The sequence below is a fragment of the Rattus norvegicus genome, chromosome 2, assembly GCF_036323735.1.
Source record: "Rattus norvegicus strain BN/NHsdMcwi chromosome 2, GRCr8, whole genome shotgun sequence".
Taxonomy (NCBI): domain Eukaryota; kingdom Metazoa; phylum Chordata; class Mammalia; order Rodentia; family Muridae; genus Rattus; species Rattus norvegicus.
In genome coordinates, this window is record NC_086020.1 from 190,622,596 (window position 1) to 190,635,587 (window position 12,992).

The 12,992-nt window shown below is 46.2% G+C and overlaps 1 long non-coding RNA gene across 5 annotated transcripts in view; it reads left to right on the plus strand.

The window, feature by feature from the left end:
* LOC120100896 (uncharacterized) overlaps positions 1–12,992 on the plus strand; it is a 93,541-nt gene that overhangs the window by 61,249 nt on the left and 19,300 nt on the right. The window lies entirely within an intron of this gene.

Sequence of the window (12,992 nt, forward strand, 5' to 3'; positions counted from 1 at the left end):
TCTCTCTTTGTATTAACTTGAGTATTATTTCTTATATACATTTCGAGTGTTATTCCCTTTCCCGGTTTCCGGGCAAACATCCCCCTAATCCCTCCCCCTCCCCTTCTACATAGGTGTTCCCCTCCCCATCCTTCCCCCATTGCCGCCCTCCCCCCAACAATCTAGTTCACTGGGGGTTCAGTCTTAGCAGGACCCAGGGCTTCCCCTTCCACTGGTGCTCTTACTAGGATATTCATTGCTACCTATGAAGTCAGACTCCAGGGTCAGTCCATGTATAGTCTTTAGGTAGTGGCTTAGTCCCTGGAAGCTCTGGTTGCTTGGCATTGTTGTACATATGGGGTCTCGAGCCCCTTCAAGCTCTTCCAGTTCTTTCTCTGATTCCTTCAACGGGGGTCCTAGTCTCAGTTCAGTGGTTTGCTGCTGGCATTCGCCTCTGTATTTGCTGTATTCTGGCTGTGTCTCTCAGGAACGATCTACATCCGGCTCCTGTCGGCCTGCACTTCTTTGCTTCATCCATCTTGTCTAATTGGATGGCTGTATATGTATGGGCCACATGTGGGGCAGGCTCTGAATGGGTGTTCCTTCTGTGTCTTTTTTAATCTTTGCCTCTCTATTCCCTGCCAAGGGTATTCTTGTTCCCCTTTTAAAGAAGGAGTGAAGCATTCACATTTTGATCATCTGTCTTGAGTTTCATTTGTTCTAGACATCTAGGGTAATTCAAGCATTTGGGCTAATAGCCACTTATCAATGAGTGCATACCATGTGTGTTTTTCTGTGATTGGGTTACCTCACTGAGGATAGTACCTTTCTCTTGGTGGTAAGGTCTCTCAATTTTGTTCTCTATAAACATTCCACCCTTAGGGCTTCACAATTCACAGTTCCTCAGCTGAATACGCGATTCTAGGTTAACATCTCTTTCCCCACTGTTTCTGTGTCTCTATCGCTGTGTTGAGAAGTCAGCTGCCTTCTAATGCTAATTCTAATGCCTTCTTCTGTAAGCAGTTGCCCTGTATTCCTGGCTGTCTCAATGTGCTGACATTTAATTAGACTATATCTAGGCACAGATTTCTTTTTGTTTGTCCCCTTTAAAATATATTATACTTCCTGGATCTGGGGATTCATCTCTGTCTTCAATTTGTGTTATAGTCCCTTCTGCACTGCCTTCGGGATTTCGATCAGCCACATTCACCTTCTTAGGTATTTTGGTTCTTACCCTTGCTTTCATCCCCCTTATTCTTACATTTGTTTACTCTGCTCTGGATAAATTCACTTTCAACATGTTCCATTTGTTTTGTTTTGTTTTGTTTTTGGCTGTTTGCTTCGTTTCCACTTGTTACTCAAATGTGTCTGCTGTAAGCTCGTCTCTGCAATTATATACTTGAGATAAGACAGGAGGCTGGTCAGTGACCAGTTTATTATAAAATACTAACGGTACAAAGAACAGCATACTTGTACCTGCACACATACGAGAACTAAATGGTCATGAGATCACTGTTGCTCAGAACCCATGGACCACAGCATATGTGATATTCAAAATCCTCGGTCTTTTTTTTTTTTTTTAAAGATTTATTTATTTATTATGTATAAAGCATACAGTATTCCACCTGCAGGCCAGAAGAGGGCACCAGATCCCATTACAGATGGTTGTGAGCCACCATGTGGTTGCTGGGAATTGAACTCAGGACCTCTGGAAGAGCAGTCAGTGCTCTTAACCACTGAGCCATCTCTCCAGCCCCCAAAATCCTGAGTCTTAAATTCAGTCATAGAAAAGAAGCCGAAAATTATTAAGTGAGGACACCTGTAAGTTAGAGAAAGAATAAAAATCTCTAAAGAAAGAAGGAAGCAAATAATGAAGAGAAAGAACAGAAACCAATGAAGTAAGAAACAAAGGGGAACAATGAACAAAGCCAGATGTTGGGTCTTTGAAAGACGAACGTGCTCCCCGGGTCAGGTGCACACCTGAACTCCACTTATGCTCATCTGGCAAGGGAGGTTCTCGGCATTTCCCAGCCATCGAGTCTGGGGAATGCTGGTTCATAGTCACCTACCCTAGCCTTACCAGGGATGCCTATGCATGCACCCAGCTTCTGCATGAGTACTTCATAACACGGGTCAGAGTGATGGCCGGAAGTCTAGCTCCCCACGCTTACTCTTTCCCTGGACTGCTTTCCCCAACTTAGAGATGTCAACCTCAGAGTTTGTTTCTTCCAAATGCCATAATTTCTCTTTGTTTCCTTCCTGGGTCTGCAAAAGTTAATTATTTTAAAACACTTTCTTCTTTTATTTATGTGTGTGTGTGTGTGTGTGTGTGTGTGTGTGTGTGTGTGTGTGTGAATCACTGAAGTTGTGACCTGACTGATATAGGTGCTGGGAACCAACCTGCAGTGTCTTGCAGGAGCAGCAAATGCTCTTAACTGCTGACCCACCTCTCCCACCTCTCCAGTCTCTTAAAGTTAATTCTAAACCCCGGACCCATAGTAATCTTATAAGGAGATCACATGGAATTGTAAAGCAGACTGCTTCACCTGTTCAAGCCTTCACTGGCTCTAACCATCCTTAGAACGGGTCCTAGACTCCTATTTGGGCTCCTCACCATCTGGCCCTCCTGTCCTGGCAGCCTAATTGTCTCATCCTCTGTTCATTCACTGTCAATCTGCCCTCAGGATTATCCAAAAGCAAGTCCTGTGCGCTTGCTTTATCTGCCTGCAATGGTCTTGGCCCAGAGTTCCCCTGGTATACTCAGAGATCCCCATGGCCTACTCTGTCACTCTGTGCAGCTCGGGGCTTTGTCCAAAAGTTTCCTCATTAGGTGACCTTCCCTTGTTTTATTTGCAATGATTTGTGAAGGACTGGAGAAGAACATCTGTAAAAGACCTGTGTTCCATTCCTAGCACTCACAAAGGGCATGGGCTCCTTGTGCTCCCAGAGAAGCACTAGAGAAAGCAGGAATGTTAAACACATAGGGTATCTTCTCAACCAACAGAGAGATGCATAGCCATCGGGAAATGGCTGGGAGCAGATATAGTTAACCTGATGACCTGCACTATCTGGAGGACCAGGCCACACCTGAACCCCCAGACTAGTATGTTTCTCCCAAACTCTTCCTCCCTAGACCATTATCTTTAGTCTTTTCACTCAATAGAACCCATTCTTAGGAGAGATGTCACATGTACTTTTTATAGCTCAGTGAGCAAGACCACGTTAGATCCTTCCTTAGGCCCTTGAACTATAGGATCCATCTTTTTGGAAGAGGCCACATGGACGTTGCAAAAGAGTTTCAATGTTACTGTAAACCTTTTCATAAAGTTGTACTATACCTAAATATGGCAAAAATAAACAGCCCAGGGTCAGATTCTAGAAGTGTGAATCAGTACCTCATGTGGATCCTCACTCTTCAGACCCCAGTGTTTGCAGAGGTCCTCCCAACCCCCAACACACACACACACACACACACACACACACACACACACACACACACACACACACACACGCACGCACTAGTAGTTGGGTGATTCCCAACTACTTGTAATTTTAGTTCCAGGGGATCTAATGCCTTCTTCTGGCTTCCCCCGGTACCTGCTTGCATGTACACATACAGACAAGCAGACCCACACTAATACATGTACATAAAAATAAATGCATCTTAAAATAAGGCACAATGCCTTCCCTGATGGGCATTCACACATGCCCAGTCCTGTTTCCCTTATTCATACTCTTACCAAGATTGGCATTGCAATATGTCAGCTACTGATACATTTTGTTTGTTGCCACCTGCCCCTATCCAGCAAGAGAACTTCTGTCTCACTGTTGTGTCTGTGTCTTAGGATTGTGCTCCAGACATCCTGAGCTTAGTAAATATCTGGTATTTGTGTGATGGAAGCCTACAGGAATGAGTGTGAACAGTCCAGGTTAGGAAGAGAGGGAGAAAGGACATGGAAGAGAGTGCCAAGGTAGGGAGGCTGTTCTCAGTCACTAACTCTCCCTCCCCCTTTCCCTATCCTACACTTCTAAGGTGATTCTTCCATCTTCTGTGTCACCTTCTCATGAAGGGGTCCCAACTGTCAGTTCTCTGCTCACTCTGTAGCTTGTCTCTCCTGTGACTGTGGTAGGGTCCCTGGTTTGGGCTTGTGTAGACTGAGGTCTTTGGGCACAGAAGATACACTGCAGGCCTCCTTACCTCCACAGCCAGCTACAGGTCTAGCAACCTCCCATCAAGGTTTGCTCAATTGAATTAACCCCCAGTTGGCTCTCTAACTCCAGCTGAAATTTCTTTGGCCTTTATGTTACCTGGGTGATTTTCCCCTATGAAACCAGACTTTAAAATTATCAATGGAAGGCTTTTGATTTTAAAATTATCAACAAATTATTCCTTTGTGTGTGTGTGTGTGTGTGTGTGTGTGTGTGTGTGTGTGTGTGTGTGTAAAAGGGGGAGGAGTTGTTCTGATTCAACCCAATGGATAGCCAAGCAGCAGATTACAATGTCTAAGTTCCCAGAAACGAACCTCATGTAGGCCAAGACCAAGCAGAGACAACTCCCCCTTGAGGATATAGTGTGCTCTTCTGCACTGAGATGGTGGGAACCTAGAGACCAGGCCAAATGGGGTCTCCAGGGATCGGTTGGCTCTGCTTAGAACTCAGGAGTACACTGTTCTCTGTTTCTAGAGCCACTTGGCTGGTCCTTGAGGTGTATGTCTGGGTGGCTGTGGACCCTGTCCAGGCCAGTCCCTCTGCCTCAGCCACAAGGACAGGGGGAAAGGGGGAAGGGTTTTGGGGGCGGGGAGTGATCTCCAAGCCCTTGTGCCCCAGCTGATTGGATGGAATTCGGTCAGAGGAAGAACCAGAATAGAGTGAGCCAGGAGCACCCTGTGCCTATAAATCATAGATATTTGCCAAGTGAAAAAAACACCAGCTTTCAGAACGTTTCATCTCATGCTTCTTAGAAACACTGCGTTCCAAAGGCTACAATGCAGTGGGCTGGTCCTTGCCTGAGCCAGGTGTGCGCAGCTTCCGGGTGCCCTTTGCAAACAGGCGATCATTTCCGGGGGAATTGGTCTGAAACTTGCTCCCCTGCTTTCCCAGAGGAAACTGCGAGCTTGAGTCAAGCCGGTGCCCTTTGAGAACATCGTTACAGGCCCTGGGAGGCTTCCAGCACATTCCCAACTTTCTATAATCTTAAGGGATGGCCCAAGGACATGTTCATAAAGCAGCTGGAAGTCGCAGGTCAGTCTGTGTCCCCAAAGTCTTAGCGGGGAGTAACTTCAGGGCCACAGCTCCTCTGACTACAAGGCTGAGATCTATAGCTGCCATCTGTGAGCCAGGGAGGGGAGACAGGGTCGGGTGGACAGTCCTGGCTCCAGCTAGGCTCACCTTCGTCTGGTCACAGGCTCTGCTCAGACTGTGGAGATGTGGAAGAGAGGGCCCAGATATGGAGGAAGGGCAGGGCCCCTGTAGCTCTTCCAGTAACGCTGGCTTTCAGAGAAGGCTCCCAGGACTCAGTGGGCCCTTCTGGAAGTGCCTAGTGGACTGAGTCTTTGCCTTGTTCAAGCAAGAGACACAGAAGCTGCTTGGTGACCTACAGTCCAGTTCCTCATCTGAAAACGTGATTCCAGGACCAAATCTACAGTGTGTGAGGATGAGGCCGGTTCCTGATGTGATTAGCAGAACATCTGTCCTCTTAGAAAGGTCTAGACTACCAGGACATTGTATTCCACTGCTGATGGCAAGCCTCTGATTGCAGAAGGATTTCATAGACTTCTCAGGATTGGGCATAAACCTTCTACCTCTCAACAAGCATGGGAGGTACCAGGTGAGTCCCTGGGTGAAGTCCCAGGCCCCTCTGCCCTTGACTGCCTATCAACATGGATGGGAAAAATGGAAGAATGATGGGTTGAGCCTCACTTGGTGGGGCTTGATATGCCATGTGGGGTACTAGTTAATTTTCACCCCGCTCTGTGAGGTATATAATATTAACAACAAATCATGAAAAGATTAAGACTGAGAGAGATGTTGTATGAGTGGATCAGGCTCACAGAGAGAACATGGCACTGGCCCAGGACCTAACCCCAGCTGTCTGACTTTGCAGGTAGTATTCATCCTTGCAGTGATGGTCCCACTACTCATAGGCTCCTTAGGGGTCCTTTGAGTTTGACATCTCTCCTTTCCGTGTCTTAAAGGGTGAAACGCTCCCTCTGCTGGGAAGTCATAGATCTACCTGACCTTCCCACAGTTCAGCTGTGGCTATGCACCTCGCCATGAAAGAGACAGATATTAAACTGGTGTGCGGGAAGGGAATAAATACCTTCACTATACTTACTGCCTGGGGTTCTGTAGGTCCGGCATCCTCAGGCCCTGGTCTTTATCCATCCTCTAAGCCAGGCCCCCAGCTTTCCGAAGACTGAGTCCTCATACATCTCGTGCCTACATAACCAACAGCTGGCTTCTGCTCCATTCACTGAAGGAAACCAGTAGACACAGACCAAAGGGAAATGCGGCCTCTCTTGCCTGGGAAAAGGAGGTGCTGTGGCTCTGGGTTCTTTGTGGAGGCCAGGTTCACAAGGTTAGCCACCTTTGTCCTTTCTTGCTTGCTAAGGGCAGTAAGATAAGCCTTTCTCCTTGTCTCCATGAGCCGAGCTCAATCAGATGATGGGAACTCTTTGTCTTGTACCCCATACATACCCAATCCTCACTGGTCACACAGAGTGAACCACGTATCCACAAACGCTTGTATACCCACATGTGTAATGCCTGCCTCACTGTATCCTTGCATCCTGCCTGCATATGCACGTTAGCACATTTCTTGTCTAGCCTGCCCATGGCTCCGTTTACTTTCCTTCCCCATCAGTTACCCCAGACACTATTTTGCTGCTAATACAGGACAAGTTGCTAAGCAGGAAGCAATGAGGCTAGAAAAAATGAGGGGCTGGTATGTCATTTTGGAAGCCATGCACACTGCTCTGTGAGGGGAAACAGCCTCTGCAGGACAGGCTGGGGCCATGACTCTCAATGGTTCCTGGGTATTCAGAGGCTACCTCAGCACTGCCCAGTTCCCACCCTGAGCCCACCTTCTTTTTCCTTCTTATCTGTTTTTTTTGTTCAAAGACTTCCTGTTCCCAAGGCTGGTACCCCCAAACAAAATGATCCAATTTCTAGATGACATGCAAGCGCTTGCTCAAACATGGGCCTTTGGGCATCCTTGCCCAGCAGACAGCAGAGCCATTCCTCATGTCGGGATAGCTATAAAGTACTCAGAGCTGCTGATGAGCAGCTGAGAAGCAAATTCAAGGCACCCCAGGTGCCTTCTCCACATCGGCTCATGCCCTCAGGCTACGGCTGGCTGGACCATGTGCAGGCCTTCCTTCTTTGGTTTTCCTCAAGACATTTTGGTATTTTGGTTTAATAACGACATCATTACTTTTTTTATTTAATGCTTTTTTTTTTTTTTAAATGACGGCTCTCCCATCTCCCATTTTCCCCAGATTTTCATTTGGCTTTTTAAAGTTGCCTGTGACGAGAGAATTGTTAGAGAGCCCAGTTTTGGACAAATGATGGAACTGAGGCACCTTCTCTGGTTGTCCTGCAGAATTCCATGTTCTTGTGAAACAGTCACTTGTCTTCCTCACCACTTTTCCCTGGTGCCACCTCTCATTCCCACTCTCAAAAATTCCCTACTATACTGGGAAAGAACAGCCCTCGGAAGCTCCCTCGAACCTCTCGATGACCCTCACCAGTTTCTCTTCCTATTTCCTGTCTCTTGGTTACAACAGGTCACAGTACCAAATTCCAGGGGAGGCTACACAGATCACTCCAACCACAGTAACAGGTGTACACACACACACACACACACACACACACACACACACACACACAGAGAGAGAGAGAGAGAGAGAGAGAGAGAGAGAGAGAGAGAGAACACACAAAAGCACACTTTTCTGGTTTCCTCTCACATTTATGTTTCTCAACTGAAGGAAATGCCTGCAAAGAGTTGTTTGTACTGGTCTCCACGTCTTCTCTCCAAACCTTCTCTAAGCTGGCACCGCACTCACCATCCCATATCCAAATCCTGTCTGCTTCTTCAGACTCATTTCAGTCTCTTAGGAACGGTCATGGCTGGCACCCCAAATCTTGGCTACTAGCTTCTCCTCTCCCTACTTTTCAGGATCCTAACTGCTTTCCTCCCACCTTATGCCCTGTGGTCATTGGGTACTTGGGTCTTAGCCTGCCCTGGCTTATTTTTATTGTCAATTAGATACAACCTAGAGTTGTTAAGAGGAAACCTCAATTGAAGAATTACCTCTATTGGTTTAGCCTGTGACCATTCGCGAGGACATTGTCTGGATTGCTAATTGACATAGAAGAGCTCAGCCCAGTTTGGGCAGTGCCATCCCTAAGCAGGAGGGCCTGGGCTGTGTAAGAAAACTAGCTGAGTTTGCGTGGGTAAGCAACATGCCTCCATGGTTGAGACCCTGTCCTGACTTCCTTCAGGGATGGATTGTCACCCAGAAGTAAAGCCAAATTAACTAGCTCTTCCCTAGGTGGCTTTTGGTCAGTTTTATCTATGCTAAGAGGTCAAAGTATTAATAGCCCATGGTTGGACTGGAAAGATAGCTTAGAGGTTAAGACACTTTCTGCTTTCCCGAGGTCCTGAGTTCAATTCCGAGCAACCACATGGTGGCTCATGACCATCTATAATGAATTCTGGTGCCCTCTTCTGGCCTGCAGGCATACATGCAGGCAGAACACTGTATACATTAATAAGTAAATCTAAAATGGAAGAAAGAAACAAACAGACAGACAGACAAACAAAGAGAGCCCACCCTTGAATGACTTTTGTCTCTACTGGTTGCCCTAACCACCCCAAGTTGCCCAGACAAGCTTCCAGGGCCACATGTCTCTCTTCCTGAACCTCAGCTGAAGTCTAGGCTTAATTGTTAGCTTCTTATTCATTACCTAGGACATAAAAACAGCAACAGGACCAAGAGTAGATTCCTACTTCCTACTTAGTAAGTAGTAACGCCTCTTCTACTTGCTCTGGTCAAAAGCTTTGTTGTGAAGCTTGACTTTTTATCTGTACTGATATGTCATCTTTGTCTCCCAATGTCTAAGCAAACCTCTGCCATCCTCCATTGTTGCTCTAAGTCAACACTGCTGGTCTCTTTTCTCCAACTATGGCTCCTGTATACTGTATTCACCATACAGAAACCAAAGTAAGCCCTTGAAAACAGGCATATAGAACATTTCGTCACTCTGCTGTCTTCTTGGAGTTTCTATATTGCTCAAGATTAGAATCGGTCTTCACAAGACTCTTAAGTGATTAACCTGTTTTATTTCTGGTTTCCTCTTGGTCTGCTCTACCCTGGCTCAATCTGCTCTACTCCTGTTTTGTGAGTAGGCAGCAGGAAATAGTTAAACTTGGCTGAAATCAACCAAACAGAAACAAAGAGAACCATACAAAGAATCAACAAAACCAAAAGGTTCTTTAAGAAAATCAACGAGATGGATAAACCCCTAGCCAAACTAACTAAAGTGCACAGGCACAGAGACAGTATCCAAACTAACAAAATGAAATGAAAGGGGAGACATAACAATAGACACTGAGGAAATTAAAAAAAAAATCAGATCTTACTACAAAAGCCTATACACAACAAACTGGAAAATCTAGATGAAATTAATTATTTTCTAGATGGATAACACATACCAAAGTTAAATCAAGAGCAGGTAAACTAAACAAGCCCAGATCCCCTAAGGAAATAGTAGAAGGCATTAAAAACCTTCCAACCAAAAGAAGGCCCAGGGCCAGATGGCTTTGGTGAGGAATTCTACCAGACCTTCAAAGAAGAGCTAATACCTGAGGATTTGTTTTATTTATTTTTAAATGTGTGTGTGTTCTGCCTCCCATGTATGTCTGTTTACCATCTGGTTCCCGTGGGGGCCAGAAGAGAGTATTGGATCCCTTGGAACTGGAACTGTAGACAGATGTAGACTGCCTCATGATTGCTGGAAATTAAGCCCAGGTCCTTTGGAAGAACAGACTTAACTGCCCTAAGTATTCTCAACAGCCTGACTGACAACCTGAGTTTCATCTCCAGAACCCACAGGTCGAAGGAGAGAACCAGTCCCTGTGAGTAGTCCTCTGACCTCCACAGATACTCCATGGCACTCTCCCCCAATGACCGATGACAAGAACACCCCCAACTCAGTTCTAGTGTCAGTCACTTAGAATACCTTTTTTCCCCTTATCCTTTGTTTTTCCCACCTATGCCAAGTGATCACACACACACACACACACACACACACACACACACACACACACTCCAATATGAAGCTAGCCAATCCTTGTCTAAAAGTATGGGTTTTATTTTGGTCTCTGTATACAGCTCCTGGCAAGCAGGCTAGAGTTTGAAACCATATGCCATGAGTCACCTTCAAGTTTTCTAGCCCAGATCCATTTCACAGGAAGTAAGATCACACCCAAAGTTGAATGACTTGCCTACAGGTTTACTACACTCAGCCAGAAGATAAAGTACAATTTTGGCTGTCTTCTAACCAGCTAAATCTCACAGTTGTCCTTACCTGAGCCTGCCTCCAGGCTCACCTTGCAGCCGCAGTACCAAAAAAACAAAACAATAAAAACATCAAAAAACCGGGTTGGGGATTTAGCTCAGTGGTAGAGCGCTTGCCTAGGAAGCACAAGGCCCTGGGTTCCGTCCCCAGCTCCGAAAAAAAGAACCAAAACAAAACAAAACAAAACAAAAAAACAAACAACCAAATCAACAACAAACAAAACAAAAATACTGTTTGACTTAGCTCTTTTCTCATGGTTAGATCTTTCTTCAGGTTAAATGGCTTTAGCAAATGTTTCTGATGACAGGAAATTCAGAAACAAGAAAAGTGGACTGTAGTCACCCTTAAATGAGGCAGTCTGGTCTGGTAGGAAGAGTTCTAGGTTCCAAGGGCTGGGGTGTTTATTCCACAAATACTGGGAATAAAATTATACCTAGTATGTTCTGTTATGAAGCAGCTGCACTGTGGTCAACTGGGTAAAGACATGTCCACACGTGGGTGCCACAAAAGGCAGGATGCGATGGAGACATAGTGTGGGAGAGCCTGCAAGGAGGGAAGCGAAGGGAGGTTCTGTAAAAAGTTTAGCCAATTCTGGAGCAAGACACAAAGTAACTTATTTTTAGAAGATGTTTCCTCCTAAAGAGGCTACCAAAAAATAATAAGCATTTAGTAACAATTAGTGTAGGGAAAACTGTGAGCCTTGGAACAGAACAATGAGGCATAGCATTTGAGCCCATGAAGTTCTCCCCCTATCCTCTTTAGTAGTAGTTCTACTAGAATGGGGTGGCTGTGTGGGGAACGCTGAGTCTACACTGTAGTATAGAGATGTTCAGGACCCAGGCATTGCTCCTTGGGAACAGTTGGAGGCAGAGATGTAAATCAGTAGAACAACTTGTGTAGCACATGCAGGTTTGATCCTAGGAGTGAAGCTGAGTGGGTATGAGGAGAGGAGGAGGAAGGAGGGGGTAGAAGGAAGAGAGCAGAGACATGCAATGTCAATAGCAAATGATCAGGGGAGGCAGCTACAGGTAACCTGATGCCTTGGTTCCAGTTGGGTAAGCTGTGTACTGGTTGACAAAAGGCACCACAGAACTCTGGAGTGTGGCAGCTATGCTGCACCTGGCCACATGGCCCTGGTGGTTGGAAGGATCTGTGTACTGATCGAGGAACAAGGCTGAGTGCAGATTCAGCAAAGAGCAGAGAAGTGCTAGTTATATCAAAGCCTATGCAAGAAGCCTTGGGTATGGGCAGAAAACACAGAATGTTCAGGCTAAAGTAAACGCTGGCTGCTTATGGCTGCACTATGTGTGCCTATGTGCATGTGTGTGCGTGCGTGCGTGCGTGCGTGCGTGCGTGCGTGTGTGTGTGTGTGTGTGTGTGTGTGTGTGTGTGTGTGTGTTAGAGATCTGCAAAGGGCAGAATCCTTTCCAAGCCTCTGACAAAAACTGGCTAACCACTGAGTTAACATGCTACAGGGCTGACTCCCAAGAATTCAGGTTCAAGAAATTTGCACGGAACTGAGCAGACATCGGTGGTTGGACACCAGTAAGTGTTATCCAGGCAAATCACTAGATTAAAAATTACCATTTTCTTGGGTGGAGAAGACCTGATAAAATCAGAATCCAGTTGTTCTAATAATGACTTAACTCGTTTTTATTTTTTTAAGTAAAAAGATCAGGTGACTTATAGCTGGCCCGTCCCCGCCCAGTATCCTGGGAATGCCAGCTGCAGTTAGCCCACTGTCAGATGTCTGGAACACTGCCTGCTAACAGAGGGGTGCAGACTCCATTGAGGAGGTGTAAATCCCACTGCTAGCTGAAAAACACTGCTGTCCAGCTACCCACCAACACCCCCACAGCCCTAGACTACAGAAGACAAGTGTCAGTCAGCAAGATGAGCCCAGAAATAGTAAAGCCTCACAGCAGCCATCGACTGCCGCTTCACAGAGGTGTCAGAGCAATGCCAAGGGCAAGGGCTGCCCACATCCAACAGCACCAGTAGGTCTTCACCACACACTCGAGGATAAACTCAGAACTGTGTGAGCTGAAACAAGTTAGCTTTTTGGTGAAAACGCACGGTGACACTAAATTAGGTGAGAAGCATAATCCTTCAGAGATCACACTGACTTTGCACTTCACTGATACCAAACCCTTCTGTTCTTCAAGGACACCATGAAGACAGAGGGTACGTCAACATCCTAGAGAACACCAAACAGAACGTACTCAGAACTCACAGCTTAGTAAGAGGTTAAAAATGGGCGGGGCATATGCAAGGCTAACCCTGAAGAAAGGCACTAGTTGTATAGACGGCCACAAGGGAGCTGGGAACTAAGGCTAAATGGTGCTGAGGAGAGGGCTCAGCAGGCAGACACACAACCTGCATTCCATCTCAGAGAGCCACATGGGGGAAGGAGAGAAATGCCTCCCACAAGT